The sequence below is a fragment of the Strigops habroptila genome, chromosome 2, assembly GCF_004027225.2.
Source record: "Strigops habroptila isolate Jane chromosome 2, bStrHab1.2.pri, whole genome shotgun sequence".
Classification (NCBI taxonomy): domain Eukaryota; kingdom Metazoa; phylum Chordata; class Aves; order Psittaciformes; family Psittacidae; genus Strigops; species Strigops habroptila.
In genome coordinates this window covers 10,983,827-11,002,502 of record NC_044278.2, presented here as the reverse complement: position 1 = coordinate 11,002,502, position 18,676 = coordinate 10,983,827, and the positions used below count along the sequence as shown (strand labels likewise).

The following is an 18,676-nucleotide window of genomic DNA, read 5'->3' as shown; positions in this document are numbered from 1 at the left end:
ATCTTTTTTGGAAAAATGATATTTGCTGGGAAAATAACCATGCAGCTTTTGGTAAAGAAAATGCTCTAGGCTACTGAAGGACAAAAAAGGGAGATAGTAAACATATGGAACATGTTACCAAGGAAAGCAATTGAAATAAATTACAGAAAAGAGCATGAGACAGCTACCTCTTTTTATGGGGAAGAAGAAGAAGGAGGCTTGCTCCAAAAATAAAGAAACAAACAAGAAAGTGTTTTCACTCATTTAAAAGTCCAGGTTGGCATGTTGAGCCAGATGGCAGTTCCTTTGCAAAAGTATCTCACATATGTATTAGGTAGGTATGGTGTATATATATGGTCCTAGTTCTCATACAGGAGGGCTAAGATACAGTTATGCAACTAGCAGTTATTTTGCAACAGGGTGCACACTCACATTGCATCAAAATAATTCACAATACATTCTGAAAAGCAATGTGTTTATGTTTCAGACCTGATTTTTAACAAATTTGCAGTAGTTTTATATAGCCGATTGACAGAGGAATAAAATGATGTGAAGCACTCAGTCAAATGGCTCAAGAAGAGCTCTGGGGATTTCAAAAGAAGGTACAGAAACAATACATTAGAATGCCCTCATTGATCACATAAGTACAAGCATCCCAGAAAAGCAATAAAACATCTATTTGTATGTATTCTCTGCACTTTAAGAAAGAAAGAGATACCTCTGACTGCAGGGGAAACTTAAGGAGCAAAAAAGTAACAATCTCTGTTAAAAATGTGATTATATCACCCCAGCTGAAATTGCTTCCATACCAAGCAAATGCAAGAAACTCTTAATCATGAAGGCCAAGTCTCAGATTTACAGTGTTTCTGAGAGACAGTGTCTCCTGTAGCAGCTTGCACGTCAGTGCAGAGGGCTATAGTTAAGAAAAGGCTCAGGGAGAAGATGCCACCTGCAAAACCACCAACCCTGCTTCCTGCCACATGGAAACATTTCTGGAAAATTCATACTTCTGCAGTGGCATGGACAAAAAGTATTTGGCTGATAAGTGCTACCCAGAGGCATTTCTCTTCTGTGAGAACCCTAAGTGATACATCATTGGATAGTGAAGATTTTTGCTTGAAGGACATTTTCAGTAATCTTTGCCATTTATTTAGACAATCTGCCAGTACAATGTAGAAATTCTGTAGGACATTAGAAATGTTTGGTATGTATTGCTCTCGATCCATTCTAGATATGGAGTTCTTTATGTCTCCCACTGACTTCCAAGTTAGTCTGAAGGAATAACAGGTCCATCTGTCTACAGGCATAGCACAAACCTACCAACAGAGGATTGTTACATGGATATCAGTACTACACCAAAACTGATATCTTGGATACAAGCTTATTCAAGATAATATGAGATAACCTGCTGGGGTTCTGTGATTACAAGACAGAGAATCAGTCTGAGAGAACAGAGGGGATGAAATATTTGCTCGCTCCCTGCTTAAGGAGCCCTGTACTGCAGAGGCAAAGTCATACTTATCTGCTTCCTTTAGCTGAAATTATTCCACCTCAAAGGGTAGGAGCAAGTAAGCCTGAATAGGAGTCACTATGCTTAGGACATTTTTTTCCTAGTAATGATTAATCATTTTATTCTTCAACAGAAAACAACAATATGCTTCACAAATCACAATAAGAACTTTTTGTACACCTACTCATGTGCTGAACTGTTACCCAAAAGTCTTACATCTTCTCTGAGGTCTAAAGAAAGTGTTTGGACCTAGGGAAAAAACTTCCATTATGGAGTCTTCCTCCTGAAATGAGATACTAAACTGCAAGTTTGAACCTAAAGAGACTGGTTTATGCCATATCACCTGTACTTGGTTCAGGCACTCAGAAACTGTGCATCCTCTGAAGCAGTATGGTAAATGGCCAACAGATGGCACTTGGCTGGATGCTGTCCCTGCATCATTCTAGCGTTTCCGGGACAGCCTTTTAAACTGGGCATGTCGCTGGAGCCTTGGGGATCCCTGGGAATTGACCGAATTACATGCTGCAGAAAATTGAATATCAGTAGTCTTAAGCCCTTCTCACTGATTTTATGCTGATATCACTCCACTGCCTTTACAGACTTTTAGAGGAGGGTTTTGACAATTATGGAAGTGGAAGGAGAGCCACAACCCTGGATATAATTTGCCATGCTGGCACAAATCAAAAATTGCAAAAGAAATTTACTAATGGTTGATAAGCCAGCATCTACCCAACCATGCACTGCCACACAAAAGATGAAAGAACTTTTTTCTTCCAAGGACTATTATTTTGTGCCCTGAAATACAGTTGATAATTACCCCCAAATTAAGGCACAGAACAGCAGCTACCTCTCTTTCATCCAGTTTTGGAATTGGGAGAGGGAGAGTCACTAGTGTAGCTGCTCTTAGTTTGGTCTCAGTAGGCACTGAGATGGGGTTTGTGTTTTCTTCAGCCTTTCCTCAGCTAAACCCACCTGAATGGTGTCATCCAGTTGGAGACACTGAATTCATTACAGACCCAGGAATTCAGGGAGGTTAAGTGTATCTGACATATGAAAATCCTTCCTAATGACATCCAGCTCTATAAGACTCTGTGACTTAACTAGAGTTCCCTACATGTGTTAGGATTCTGCCTTGATCAAGAGACAGGTGTGAACATCTGTAACTGAGCAACACAGAGGGGTACAGGGTGAATAAGTCCTAAAATATTAAGATATTCCTAATATAAAATAAAATATTCCTAAGTGGAATAAGTCCACGTAATTGTGGCAGCTGGCAGCTAGCACAGCTCAAACCACTCTGCTGCACATTCTTGCTCACAAGGAAACAAGACAGGAAGATCTGAGTTTTCTTCAGCATTCAGACTGGGAGCTTGGTTTTCTCTTCATGCGCCAACTTCGGTGGAGCATGACTTCACTAAACTCAAAGACGTTACTTCTACTTTATGTTGGTGTAAGCAGAGAGGATTTGGGGAGTAGCTCCTGAAGCTTCAAAATAGAACATGACTGTGAACACCCTGAGGAGCAGACTGTGGTTGGTACTACATATTGTGTCTAGCTGAAGGACAAACAGAAGGATTTCTGAGGAAGATAAGCTCCCTATAATTTCTCCTAGGTCTGAAGAGACAAGATTATTTGCCTTCACTTAATGAGATGCCTTGTACAAAAGTCCACATGTTGAATACCCTGTTGGATGGCTTCCTATCATCCCTTCTTACCACACTGGCCTCATAGGCAGCTACTGCAGTTTAAATATGTTGGACCTGGAGGAGAGGAAATTTCTCAGCCCTTTCAGCAACCTTTGAGCCTACCAGCAAGACCACAGGGTCATTTTCAGAGCTCCCTACAATACCATAGCTGTTGCTGAGATTACAGAGGAACATTAAACTTGTTCAGATTTTTCTTTCCTTAATCCTTTTCCCCTTTCTACTATCTCCAGATTGCCCTGGAAATCCTCAGCTCATAATTTCTTTTGATCCACAAATTCCCAGGCTTCTTGTTGGCAGATAGGAAGGAAAACACCATTCTCACAAGCATGGTGACTCTGAGGTCAGCATCCCTGCTGAGTGCCCCAAGATGATGGAAAATAACTCCAAACAGCTTCCTGCTCCAACATTATGTGTCCAGGGATCAGAGCCCTGTTACATGAAGTGTAAGCTGCTGCTGCCCAACTTCTTTCTAAAGCTCAGCTGCCTAGTATTCCTCATGTACATTCCCTGCTTTTTCATCAGTCTGGTACAAGAGGCAAACTGGTATGTGAGATATTAAAAGACGTTAATTTTCTAAGCAACTTCATACATGGATCTTTAGTAGAATTTTCTCTGCAGCTGGAGCACAGCAGGGCTACTGCTTCCCTTATTTAACCAACAAAACAAGAAGAGCTCAGTTTTGTCCTGGGCCATATCATGCAGCTCATGCACTCAACAAATGTTTTACTCCAAGGTATCAAAGAATGTAAACTACAGGAGTGAGAACAATGACAAAAACCTTACATACATAAAACACCCACTACCCAGAGAAGCCCAAAAGAGTTATTATGTTTCTCTTTCTTTTTTTATTTTTTTTCTTTCTCTTCCCTCCCCCCCCCCCCCTTTTTTTTTTTATTTGCATATGTGTAGATCTCTAATGTAGATCCTGTCAGAACCCATAGCATAAAGATTTCTCCTGGGTGGAATGTGGCAGCTGTTACAAGCTGTTAAGGGTTTTTTTTAACTGTTTATTTTTATTTGCAAGGTTCATGAACATTTAGTGTAACAGGTGGTCCCTCCTCATTTTGCTGGCAATGGGGATCTGCAGACTACAAAGAAGGTACCAAATTCTGGACATTGCACAGACAGAGAAAATGTGGGGGACTTCCCTTTTTGTTTTCCTATGAACTCAGGTAAAACTCATAGGGTGGGCCCTTTGCTTTTGCTGTTGGTTGCAGACAGATCTCCTCATGGTTCTCTTTATATTTCTGATTTTCAAACTGGCTACTGCCAGCCTACAAAATCAGCAGCACAAAAGCCATACATACAACAGTGTGACGTTCCTGGAATCCAGATGCAAAATGTTACCAACCTATGAAAGCCAAAGAACAGAAACTCACTAGGTCTGAACAGTTTGGAAGAGTGAAAGTTCATCTGGCCATGATGGTGGTGGCTGCTGGTGCAGGTATACAATCATTTTCTCGTGATAACTAATGCTTGGGCAGAAGCTAAATCAAAGACCTCAGTAACTTCAAAATCACACAAGTCGTCCAGCTGTGGCAAAGACAGCAGGAGCAGCAGAGGTGAAGCATGCTGGAGTTCAACAGAGCCATTCAGATTAGCATGGTTGCATTTTACAGAGCTGATTTGAAAATTGCTTTTGCTATAGGCAAAGGTTTCTAAACATTCCCCAGGTGATTGTAACCATATGCACATGCCATACACAACAAATAACATAAAGATAGTTCTGCAGGTGTTTTTATAGATTGACTTATCCCCCTGAACTGTTGTCCATTCATTCACATACCCTACCATGTTAATCGTGCCTTCTTCCAACATTAAGCCCATTATCAACTACGTACAGCTAGAATTTATAATGTCTATTGGTGATAATACAGTCATAGAATGGGTTGGAAGTGATCTTTTAAAGATCACCTAGTCTATTCCCCAATAATATTTATTATTATTGCATTAGTGACTACAAGTTGTAACCAGTCTCAGGATATACTGATCTGGAGACAGTACAAGCTTGTCTAAAGTGAGAACTTCATCTATGTTCATGCAGCATTGCAATCTCAGACAGCCAAAAGAAGCATTTAAGCAATTAATTCCAGCCTGAGGCCATTTTATGAAACCACAGCAGGACAAAATGGGATTAATATCAGCAAGACTCAAAAAGACAAAACTAAAAGATGGAAAAATGTCACATAGACAAATAAAGACACCTGGTACAGTCTCAAAAGAAATCAATGACTCAAGAGAGTCAAGCTGGTTCTGATGTGAAAAATTCCTGTGACACTTTAACCTCAAAGACTTCATGTTCCTGAGTTATGGTTTTATAAGGTGTTTTTGTATGATGACTTGAGCCAGCAAAGCTTTAAAATACACTCCAGCTGATGACTGCCCTTACCAAAACAAAGACAAGGCCAGTATGACATGGGATTATTACACATCTATATCTCCATGGCAAACACAACTAGTAGGAGAACATAAAAGCAAACACAAAGACAGAAAAACATGGTGGCTTTGGCTCTAAATCCAAGTCTTGCATCAACTTGACTGTGCACTGCCAATAGCTGACTGCCTCTTGCCTTGACTTATTCCATGTAAGACTCAAAGGGATACAAGACCCAGCAAAGAAAAAAATCACCCTGATGCACTGGCATGTTCCAGCTGCTCTGCTCCACTCCAGCAATGCAAAACAGCTGTAAACCTGGTTTAATCAGCAAGTTAAATTGGGTTTATAGCTTCTCAGTATTGGCAAAGAAGTACAAAGCAGCTGGAGTTTACTGGTATATTTAGCTCAGGGGGTTTGCCCTCAAAAGTTAACTCTTGCTCCAGCCAGGAGAAAAAATATCAGCCATAGTTAAACTTTAAAGTGATTTTTTTATCTCACAATCAGAAGAAAAAGAAAACTTACACATTTTGCCAACATAAAGTTTAGGACCAGACATTCAAGAGACCAGCTCCAGTTTTGAGCTGCATCAGCTGAAAATGGAGATGCTGGCTGCTGGGCTCTGAAGTCATCCTTGGCAAATATAAATTCTCATTATAGAAGTGTAAGGTGGGTGACCAAGAGTGTTCTGAGTAGTGACACAGCATAGGATTTCTTTATAAACTTCGTACCCTATCCGATCATATTCTCTCAGGAAAACTGCCTGCATCTCATCAGTCTGTACTTTAGGCTATCCATCACAACTAAAAATATCCCATCAAATGGATGGCAACCAAAAATCTGTTCTATAAACTCTCCCATCTCTGGATTGAGATAACTTTTTTGTTTAAATTTTATAAGCATAACCGTTCCCCTGCAGAGGCTTCTGGCAATCATATTTCAGGAGAACAAACATCACTGAAGTAGCAAAACTTGGACTCAGTGTTTGATGTTGTGTTACTGTCTTCCAGAAAGCAAAAATCAGCTTGGGAGGAAAATGCAATTTGAAATTTCAGTAGAGAAGAAACGAAGAGATTCCTAAAATACCCCAAGGAGATTCTCAGCAGCTGTCAGTCAGCATTGCCTTAGGGCAAGGAATCACCAGCACAGCTTCACAAAATACTGCTCAATTCCAAATATTCGGAAAGCTCATACTTATAATGTTAAAGGGTTTTAAAAGAGCATGCAAAAAAACCAAGATTTGGTTAAATCAAGAGACAAAGTAAAAGAGCATAATAATCAAGAAAATGCAGAAGAAGAATAGCAACTTTTGAAAACATGAAAAGTACGAGGGAGAAAGTGGGATGTTACTAAAAGAAGAGGGAGGTGAAATTGATGACAACTTTAATCTGGCCAAGATCCTGAACTGTACAGACTACAGAGAATTTGTCTGGCCAATGTCCAAGAATTTGTGTAAAATTAAGGAGTGGAAATGCACTTGAAAGTTAGGGAAAGCTAAAAAAAATAAGAGACCAAGCATTAGGTGCATTATATGCTGTAGCCTGTAAACATAGAGTCATTATTCTTATAAATAAAACCATACAACAAATATTTACAGAGCAGCCTAAACCAAAATGTTGGCTCTAAATAACCACAAATTGTGCAGGAGTTTGAAACTAGATCCCTGGTCTGTGGCAGGCCCTTCCCTGATGGGAGCGGGCACAAGCTCTGGGACAGTCTGTTTCTGGATTCTGTGGCTTGGACTGCTCCCTGCAAGCCAGGGGAAAAAAAAAAAAAAAAAAAATACCACAAAACAAAAAAACACCACACCCAAAAAACCCATCATTTATAAAAGAGGAAAACATGACACAAGATTAATGCTGCAGAGGTGTCTGCTCTCTCAATGTGACCAATGTGAGATCGCCGAGAAAGTCCAGAAAATACTGTCATCTTCTTGTAGGTATAAACACAGCTCAAACACATAAACATTTTAAGTATTTGGAAGCTGATATTTGGTGGCATACAAACCACAGGGAAAGAGACATTACATATGTTTCCCTATACCATGGTGGTTATCATGACAGCAATAGCAGGGAGCCAGCTGGCATCTTAATAACAAGAAATATCCAACCCTTTCCTGAGTCCTACTGAGCTCTTCACATTGCTGTCACATAGCAGTGAGTTCCACTGTATAACTGTGCACACAAGAAGGGAAGAGTCTTTTTCATTTTAAAAAGTGTTGCCTTTTTAGTATGAGTGTTCATTTGCTGCAGTGTTATAACGAGATAAATACCACTCTACATATTGCTTGTATTTCCTTTCTAGACGAAACCATTTCAAAAGGAAGTCATTAGGAAATTTCCATGGGAATGGTTTTACAAGAAAAATGCAGCTCCATTAAGCTGAAGTTTCAAGTTTAAATTGTTCATTTAATTCACAATCTACAATTTCCTTTGGGAAAACAGCACTTATCAAGCTAGTCCCATTGAACTGATGTTTGGGTTTCTAATAGTTCAACAAATCATTACACTACATTTTTTTCACCCACAAGTTACATTAGCCAAGCTGTCCTTCAGACCCCCCACATCCCTTTCTGAACTAGGCTTTGGAAGACTATCTGTCCTAGTACCATTTTGATCTAAACCTCTTGACTGTAATCCAAATCCCTTCAGCTTTTATACATAACAAAGCTTCTCCTTGACTCTGAACACTTGAATTACTCGTTCTCTGAATCTGTTCTATTTTTATTACATACATGTGTACACACACACACACAGAGACACATATGTATGGGATTGAATTTTTAAAAACATGTTTGGCTTTTGAATCAGTGATCTGCCACTGGCTCACAGAGCAGGAATTATAGTATTTCCAATGGTACTTTCCTTTGGGAAGTTTTTTGCAGCCTAAGATTCTGTTGGCTGTTTTGATCACCTCTGCAGAGTGACCAGATGTTTTTACAGAACAATGAGCCTGGGGCATTTTTCACAAGTGATAAACATTTTCTTCCTTTTATTTGCTTCACATACAACTGATTTGCATCCAAACCAGTCATTTTTTCCTGCCTCTGACTATGTAGCCTTGCAGATCGGGTTGAGAGAGAGGACTCTCCAGAAGGACCTGAGCACAGTGCTGATGTATCTTTTTAACTTCTAGTGTTTCAAGACCAAGCCAGAAACCTAAACTATTGCTTTTAAAAGTGACAAAATGGGGGATGGAGTTGGTATGAGTTCACAGGGGAAAGAACCGTGGCAGACTGAATAGGTTACAGTGCTGCATTATGAGAGTAATGCATAGACTTGGAAAGGATGCATTAGGAACTTCGATCCAGCCTGTGCTATGAAAGGCAATGGTGACATAAAAAAAGTTTAATTTGAAATCGGAAATATCAGACACACATGCCACGCCATAAGTAGATTCTCCCCTTTAACTACACTCAAGAATGTGCCTCATATCAATTTGAAATAATAAACAACTTTAAAATAATCAGGCAACTTGCAAAGTGAATAATGCTTAGGATGAAATTATTCACTGAAAGTGTTAAAACTGTAGTTTTCAAAGTTGCAAAAGCTGATGCTTCAGTCCACATCCAGGGAGTGGTACCAGGCACCGACATTTAAGAACATCTTAGTAATTAAACCGCTGCCCAGTTGAGCTGAAGGATTAATGTTGAAGGCAGCACTTCAACAGCAGCTGTAGTTGACAGAAAACAGGGAAGGGGATGCTGAAAGAGACTTAGAGGTAAGAAAGGACAGATGAGTAGAATTCCATCCTATGTCATTTGACCAGACAAAATATCCCTGTGCAGTTCCAGGCAGTGCATACAAAGACAAAGCTTCAATGAGAGCCAGGCTCTGGTTGAATTTAGCAACCAGGGCACAAGGAAGCCCTGTAGCTAGCTACTCCCATTTCGCGTACAGCAGAGGAAGGAGGTGCTGAGCTATGTTCCTCCTCAATCCAACGGACAGGCAGGATGAGGAAGCAACAGAGGACAGAGGAGCACAAGCTTCGTGCCCATGCTCAAGAGGTGGCACAACACCAGGTATGAGCTGTTCTCCTATGGAGCAGCAGTGCAACAAGGAATGAGGTCGTGGCTGAGAGAGACTCCAGGCCCTCCCCAGCTCCACCGCAGCAATTAAATTAAATTAACCCTACTCAAAAGTCAGACAGTCTGGACAGTCTGAACATCGGATCTTAAACACCAACCATTTCACCCAGCAGGTCTGCTCCTGTTGGGCTGCATAACTTGTTAACACAGACATTGCCAGCAACTCAATTATGTATTTCAAAATCCCACAGCTTTTATATACACTTCCACAGAGAAACAGCAGCACAAAACTGGTGGCTTAGCCTGAAGGATCAGTCTCAGTGCATGTATTCTTTCCTTTTCCTTAACATCCATGCTTCTTGGATGTGTATTTGTGGCTTGGCTTTTTGTCTTTTCTTTTACTAACTGTCTTCGGCTCAAACTCCTAAAGTCACATCCTGACACACTTTTCCAACCGCAATCCCACACGCCAAAATCCCTACATGCAGTCACACATCCTAATTCCAGGAAGCGCACACTGCTGGACTTTGTTGCCTTCCACTGAGCCACCCTGATATACGCCTGCTGAAGCTATAGTCCTGAGTGTAATAACACCTACACTGCACAGTTGTCCCACATGCGTGTATCCTATTATCCAAACAACAGATGTACCAGCATGCGTGCACACACATATTCCAACATCTGGCAATCACAAGCTAACTGTAATAACTCCATAAACTTCCTTCATCTTTGCAAAGCTCACCAACACCTCATCTATACATCCACTGAAGAGGTGCATAACATTTTCCACTTCACTGAAAGAAGTATGTGCTCTTAACCTGGCATTCAGAGTCACACACACAGAAATACAACCAAGCACTTGTACTTACTCTTAGAGGACACATTCCCTTCTGAATAACAGGGCACGAATGGCTCTTGACATAAACACTTCACAGGTGTTGTACATGATGTGCATACAGATATACACCTCTATTTCTTGGTCATACCTGTATGTGTGCCTACATGCCCTTACCTGCTATGACACTCACTTTTCCACTTTCTGGCTAGAATTCATGCCAGAATAAAAGTGATAAAAGGAAATGAAGAATCACATCCAAATATCCAGATACCCATTAACTTAAAAACATCCCACTGCTTAACACTGGAATTGACACTTGTGTAATTCATCATTTCTGATGTTGGAAATTTCCAGTCTGTTTTCCTTTGTTTCTTTCATCCACATCTAATCTAAAAGATATATTCAAGGAGAATGTGGGCAAAAACTTCTGATCTTTTGTATTCTATAGTGTATGAAAAATACTTTAAATTCAGAATGCTTGTGCCTGCCTGGCTCTCACTTCAGCACACTGGAAACAATGGGATGTCCCACTGTGACGTTCTTAGCAAACTCTACCTTACAGCAAAATATGCTGGAATGCTCACCGACCGGAAACACTGAAGTTGCAAAGGTCTCAGGTTTGCCCACTTCCCCCACTACTCATGTCAATGCCTCAATGGTGACCTCAGAAACTTGTTGGCTTCTGTGACCTCAGATAGCATCCTTTATGGATGTCAAAAACAGGGCTAGTAATTTTCTGTGTGCATGAATACCCACACATTTTCAACCATGCAGAACTAAACCATTTCATAACCCATTCTTTTAAAACCTTTACAAGCATGTACTACACTTGGAAAATTATATGCATATTTTGAGTTTATTGAGGCTTTTTCCCAACCATCGTCTCTCTAAAAAGTTAGGGTTTTGACAGGAAAAATGGCTTGCTGTATCTTGCAGTAGCTGAGAAGAAGAAATATGATGCTTTCTACTGAATTGCTTTAGAACTTCCAGTTAGAAAATGAAGATGAAAATTTTCACGTGGAAAAGAAAACCGCGAATTTTTCAAAATATTCACTCTCAGCTACAGATAAAAATGCAAATATTCCACATGTTTTTGAAGTAGAAAACAACAAGAATTTACATCACCATTAACTTCTACTTTAGCCTGCACGATATGAGTTTAAAACAATAAAGTTTCCAGATCTCAAGTGTGCAAAAATCCCTGATGGCTAAATGAATATACATTAACATAACAGCGACTTCTCAGGGTTCTGGGCTGGGCATCTTGGAATATCAGCTCTGAATCATATGATTTGTTCCACATATCTCCTGCTAACTATGAAATTGAAGGGTAAATGTAATGATATTTCATTAACCATTTCATTAATAAACAGATTACAGATAACATATTAATTTGCAGTCTTCCTGTGCCTCCAAAAAGCCCTGCTGAACCTCACGCTGCCATCCATCATTAGACCTCACACACTGAGACACTCCGCCCACGCTTAGGGGCTTCCATAAAATCCAACTGTGGCACAGAGGAAACTGATAGCATGCTACTGCAGAACACACACTGAATGGAAAGCCAAAATCATTCACAATACAGCCCATGGACACCAACATACCAAGAATCCAGCATCTGACAGTCCTGCCAGTGCTTGTTACCATTTAGCATGTTCCACACAAAAGGTCTTAATGAAAAAGCATGTGGCTTTTCTGATACGCATCCTTCCCAGACACTGCTGTAGACTTATCTTACTGGTCAGCTCAAGAAGAGCAAGAGAGGCAAAGCAGAGTTTTAAGGTAACTGAGGTTTCATTATTAGTGAGGTGCAAGTATACAGGCAGCCAATCAGCACATCCTTATTGGGCCTCTAAACTTCTTATTTCATCACTTAATTGATTATCTCTGGTGCTTTTGAGCATCCTCCCATGCCCTCCTTATTGCTGAAATGCTGCCATCTGTGGCCCTAAAGTTCCTTTCAGCCCTTCCCATCCTACAGCATGAGGTGGTTGGAAAAGCACTAAACTAATAAGAAATCCACCAGTTCTTGGAGGGAAGAGGAGAAAAGGATAGTTTCAAACCAACATACTTTCATCCCCTTCACTCCACCTTCCCTTGAGTCATACTTCTGCCACCTTCTTCTTGTGTGGTAAAATTTTATGTGAAAAGCAGCCCAAGCTTGTTTCTAATGCTGCTGAGCTTGACCATGTGGCTACAGGAGGAGGCAGCAATTTCCTCTTCTGGTACAGTTGTGAAGCCCCACAGTGATGCTTCAAAGCAAAGCTGTGACCGACCCCTTCCAGCCTGGAGCCCAGCAGGGTCTGAGGAGCAGCTGGGCTGCTCTTCCGTGAGATGTGTTATGGAAGGAGAGGGAGGGAAAGGAAGAAAACAAGGATAAAACAGAAGTTAAACAAATGTACAGAGTTAGAAAGGGGAAGGAAGAGGCTGGGAATTAGGGCAGCTTATTGGAATTGGCTTCTTGACACCAAATGCTGGAAAGAGAAGACAGTTCAGGAAGCATTATAGCCTCATACCCTATACCTTCTCACAAAACACCTCAGCAGAGAAGAATGCCTGTGAGCCAGGCTAACATCCTCAATACTAAACAATTCTTTCCCTCCTTTTCCACAGCTCTTATCAGCCTCTCTTGCTTTCTGCTGCTGGCACCAGGTCTGATCTGCTCGAGCAGATGAGCTCCTTTCCTCCTGTGTGCACCAGGTAAGTAGGGACTTCTTAACCCATCTTGCTTGCCCACTTGCATTTCATGCTGAAGGAAAATATGAACATAACAGCACCCAGGATCCTGACTAAAGAGTCTGTTCTTTGTTTAAATCTTACAGTGTTTAGTTGTAAAGAAACCAGTACCAAAAAGCCTTTCACTCATCTGCAGACTCCTTCTCCCAGCTCTGAGAAGGCAGCATGTCTTACAACACTCTTCTCTATAACAACATGGTACAGTTGCAGGCAAGTTCCACTGAGGCATGGAGGAAAAAATAAAAGAAAATAAAATACAAGTGACTGGCTGAAATTCAATGGCTATATCCATGGCTGAATCTCAAGGTGTCTTTGCAAAATGCCAGTTCTGCAGCCACAGGTATCTTTTTGCTGCTAAAACAAGTCAGGATATTTACAGAAAGATAAACTAATGTATTTTGGTGGCCTCACTGGAAAAGAGGAGCAATGAGTTTCCCCCAGAAGGCAGCAAAGCAAATCCAACATTACATTCCCTGTCTCTCCATTACTTTTTCTGCAACCAGGGCAAGCCCCTCACAAGCTCATCATATGACATATTTTACAGAAAGGCAGCTAAACTTCCTTTTATGTATCTTACTCCAAAATACGTGCCTTTCTTGCAAGGAATACACAGCTAGAGAATAACCAGCTCCAGTGTTTACTGAGTGGGAGGAACGGAGAAGGTCACATCCATGAGACATGCTTTGTGTAATAAGTCTGGTGTTTCTAAATCCAGTGAGGCATCTCCACGTGGATTTATAGGCCGTAGATAGTTTTGGGTTTCTTAAATAGCGAGCGTAATGCTGGCTTTGTTTTCTTCTTGAATTAAAGGATACCTTACACTGATTGGCACTCAATAAAAATCAGTAAGAACCTCCCATGCAGTAAACCCTCGGAGCACAAAGTAAGTGTGCTGTGCAGGATATTGCTAGGGCAACCTGTGGTGTCCATCTCCATCCCACCCACCAATCCCTCCATCCCACCACACTCACCCGGCCTCACACCCCCAAAACTTGTACTACTTGTGCCCCTTGTGTTTGAAGCAGCAAGTGGCCATGCAGTACTCCCTGGCAACAGAGCGCTCCCCACTCCATGGCACAACCAGGAGGTACACTCTGTCCTGAGCCGCAGCAATCCCCTCCTTCTGGAAAGGCTGTGGCAAAGAGCATTCCCTCACACCAGGAAAGGCCATGGTTCTCTCCTGCACAAGGCAGGGGGCACACGTGCCAACACACACCTCCTGCAGCCAGTTGGTTGTGCTCCACCTCTGAATGTGGCATCATGCTGTTCACTTGCTACCCTGCACCTAACCCATTATATAGCAATAACTGTTACCACTATACATAGAGAAAGAAAAGTAGAATATATACCAGAGGGTGCTACAAGACAGCTGCTCCTGCCATTCTGTAATGGCACTGGTTTTTTTTTTTGCAAGGCTCTCCCTCCTTTATGAAACTTACACAACTCAAATTTCAAAGACTTTCTCAACGGACTTCAGTAAGTCCACACAAGCTTTGTTTGGAGGTCCACCACAAGCCTTCTCCTCAGCAGCAACAGACCTCCACCCTGACAACCAGTAAGTGTTCCCATCCTACCCGAGAGATACCACAGGAAAACATCATCTGACTGAGAGAAAAAAATATTCACCTTAGAATTCACCCTCAAAAGCTTTTCCCTGACATACTCTACCTCGCCTATCCCACAAGATATTCAGTATTTACCAGGCCAGAGATTCAAATGCTGTAAAATGGTGGGTGCCAATAGCTTTCTGTAAATGTCACATCTGTCATGGAGCAATTTTGGCCCACTTTGGAGCCCTTATATGAGAGTCTACCTGGGCTCAGACAATCATGATGCTAAACTCCCAAGAAGCACAGACAAAGAGAGCATCTCTGCTGCAGCGGACAAGACTGAGCAGCCAGTTGGTGCAGTAGAAGGAGGAACTGAGGCTCATTAAACTCAGCTTAAACTGTGCATCCATGAAGTTTGGGATAATTCTTATACTCCTTGTGCTGGGCTTGATCCAGATTCTGATCTCACGCTGAAAGACTCCACAACGCACTATCTATGTCCTAAAAACCTGCTGGGTGCTGGTGCTGCATTTTAAACCTGCGACTAGTTTTATGGAAAGAACTCAACTGAACCAAAGGTGAGATTTTAAAAGCCTAGCCAACATAGTCTTCCATTCTCTCTGCATAATAGACAACATCATCTTCAGGTCCAAATACTCTGTTTGCCAGCCCCTTAACCTTAAATGGACACTGCATACATGTAAATAAAAGACCTAACACAACACTGATGTGTTTATGACACAAAAACATGCTAATAATTGCTGCAGGAACATTACACTTTTTTCACATAAACATGCATTTTTACCAAATGCAGGAGTAACAGGGCTAAAAGCCAAAATCTTTATACTTATGTTTATCTAACTTTTAGGGCAAAGCAAACATAAGAGCAAGTAATAAGTAAGAAGTATGTTGCTACTCTTTAAATGAACAGGACAATACTAAATTTTGCAATGACTGAAGCAGGAATCTACTAGTATAGAATAATGGGCATCAAATTTTTAGTTTCTACCCCTGGTCTAGCATTTAACATCAAAATGAGCAAACATAATAAAAAAGTCCTAGTAAGCCAGTCAAGAGCTCAAGGGAAGCCTCTAAATGTAAAAAAGAAAAGTCTCAGGTCTATATCTGAGATCAAGAATTGGTTGTTTTTCATGTAATAGTGATAGAAGCAGCAAGAAAAGCCATGTGTAGGTCAGCTTGCAGAGAGTGGCACACAGTAGGAATGGCTGCTAGACAAGAAGATGGTTAAACAAAAGAAAGTGTCTTCTCTGAAATGCTTGTTCTGGAAGTCTGTATGAAAAAAAGAATGAAACCGACCTTTGCTAGGACAGACCCCTCACTTCATTTCCAACCCTGCCTGTGAGATATGAGAAGAGCCATTACCAGAGATTACCCATACCTAGGGGTGTGAAACCCAGGCTCATAAGGAGAACTGGAACTTCCTCTGGGTTTCTTGCATAATGCATTTCTCTACAAGGCTCTGAGAAGCCCTTTCTCTTTGGCTTGGCTTCTTACAAACCTTGTACGGTCAGTAGTCTGTCTCTGCATTATGAAACTGGTGCAGCATGAGCAGAACCTGTTCCTTTTTATGAAAAATCCCTAAGATTTGTCAGTAATAGCATGTTGTTCACTGAAAAATCATTTTTTCTGGGATCCCACACAGTCTTTGCACAGTTACACTTGTGTCAAACACCGTTGCAAGGATAAATTTCCCATCTTGTCACCTAGCCCCTGACAAATGAAGCAGTGGTGCCAGGGTCACACTGGGATGCACAGGCACCAGAGGGCAGGGCTCAGACTGATCTGATAAACTTTTTCCTCTATTTTTTTGCCTTTAATGCCTAATTTCCGGTGACATTCCACTAATGCATGAAAACCAGTATCTGCTTGCAGACGGCGATGCACTTAACAGGTAAGAATAACCTCCCAGTTGCCTCAGTTGAGTCAGAAGATGCACCACAGACTTCAGCACCCCTTTGTGGTTTCCCTACTCTTACCATATCCAGGTCTCAGCAAACGAGCTTGAGAACTGGCAGGGAACTAAGCAAGACCTTCAAATATGAAAACCCACATGCAATGAATACTGCTTCTGTCCCATCCCTATACACTGACCCACTGAACAGGTCCTGCAGACTGCTGATGCGAGGACTGTGTGCTACTATTTCACCCTTACAGTGAGAGTGGCACTTGGTTTCGAAGGAACTTGAGTATGTGTACCTCCAGCTATAAAATGTCTGTTTAACTGCTGTATTGAGCTGCTGGTGTGGAGCAAAGCAGCCTTCAGGCTTCTTAGCACCTGACCCACTGTTTTTTCTGATTTTATTATCTCTTTTTTACACTATCATTGCTATTTCACACTTTATTTCTTTCACAATACTTAGACTGTCTTTGCACTCCTGGTGATTTACTGCAAGTGATTTCCTCACGTGTATTTATGCACTCAAATACTCCATAGCTTTTTATTTCAAAGGTTTGCAAAGCACTCAAAAGAATCTGCCAGAAATGAGGAACAAGAGTATTACAGTTCATACAAATCAGTCACACAGGCCAGTGCAGTCTGCCTAAGAATGAACAGAGCTTTCAAACTTCATAATGCAGCATGGTTGCCTTGATAGTACAAACCACCAGAAAGCAAAAACCTCCGTAGCAGCACGGATTGTTTTGGTACAGATCCCAATATCCCAATGAATGCTTTAATTTCTGCATACAATTTAAAGCAACTATATGCAGAATTTCTCACAGGAAACTATTATACTCTAGCTTCTCCAATGAGTTCAAGCAATTTCTTGCTTATTTTAGATGAAGGTTGGTTTGAGGGGTTTTACACAAGGGTTACACATGTGTAAGAGCAAAGACACACACATCTATTTACATACAATGCCCTCAAAACCCTGCCAGGAATACTTCCTTGTGCCTGTGCTCAGCTGTGCCAGAAGCATCCCGAGGAAGTCCAAGCTGAATCACACTTACCAGAATTGCTCACATCTGAGCCATTCCCTCACAGGGCTATGATTAATTCACAGTTACTACTTCAAAGTAACAGTATATCCATTAACATTCTCCATCGGCTGGGCTGCCTTCCTGTACAAACATGAAGCCCCTGCACAGAAGGCTAAGTCATGCTCACTGATGGTGCCTGAGGACTTGCACAAACCACCGCAAGTTGTTTCTTAAAACACCACTATTGGCTCTATAGCTAGATCCATCACATATTTTTAAACAATCTCACCTTGTTAACACTAGCACCAGTTCAACTGCTTTTGCACCCACACATTTCACAGAGAAAGGACATCCCAGCCCGCACAGGGCTCTCCCGGCTGTGGAAGGAAGCCAGGCTCCGAGACAAAAGAGATCTGAGAGCCACCATGGACAGGAGGAGCCTGGGAAGCAAATGCCTTCTCCCAGCCTGTATCCCTTCACACAGTTCCCCATTTCCGTGCTATAGGCAATGACAAGTGGCAGCTGCTGATGCTCTCAAAGGCTGCATGATACCTGAGCACTCAGCAAAGAAAATAGGCACATCAGGCAGTTTTCTTGCTCTGCTCCTAAAGTCAAAGCATCCAGCAGGGACCATTACGCAGCTGAGAACACAGCTGAATTTTGGTCTGATTCAGTTGTCTCAGGAAAGATAACCTTCACACGTCCTAAGCCAAACACTCCAAATTTTATCTTTAATATCATAAAGACCTGTTCTTTAGAGACATACAGCTCTCTGGTCACAGTAGTTTTAAATGGAGAAAGCAAAGTATAATAGGGACAATAAGAGCAAGAAGAATATAGGAGAGAAAGAGTAGAAGAAGCAAGATGAAAAGGATGTAGTGGATGGAAACAGATAATGTGGTAGTGCTATGGGGAGAAAAATAAGGGATGGGAGAAGAAAAATAAAAGCAAAAAGCCAAAGACATAATGAAATAAAGGAATAGGGAAAAATAAAGCAAAAAGAGAAAATCTGCCCA

The 18,676-nt window shown here is 41.4% G+C and overlaps 1 protein-coding gene across 1 annotated transcript in view; it reads right to left on the bottom strand.

Annotated features, from left to right (window-relative positions):
• TBX15 (T-box transcription factor 15) overlaps window positions 1–18,676 on the bottom strand; it is a 94,930-nt gene that overhangs the window by 38,689 nt on the left and 37,565 nt on the right. The gene's annotated exons all lie outside the window — the stretch shown is intronic.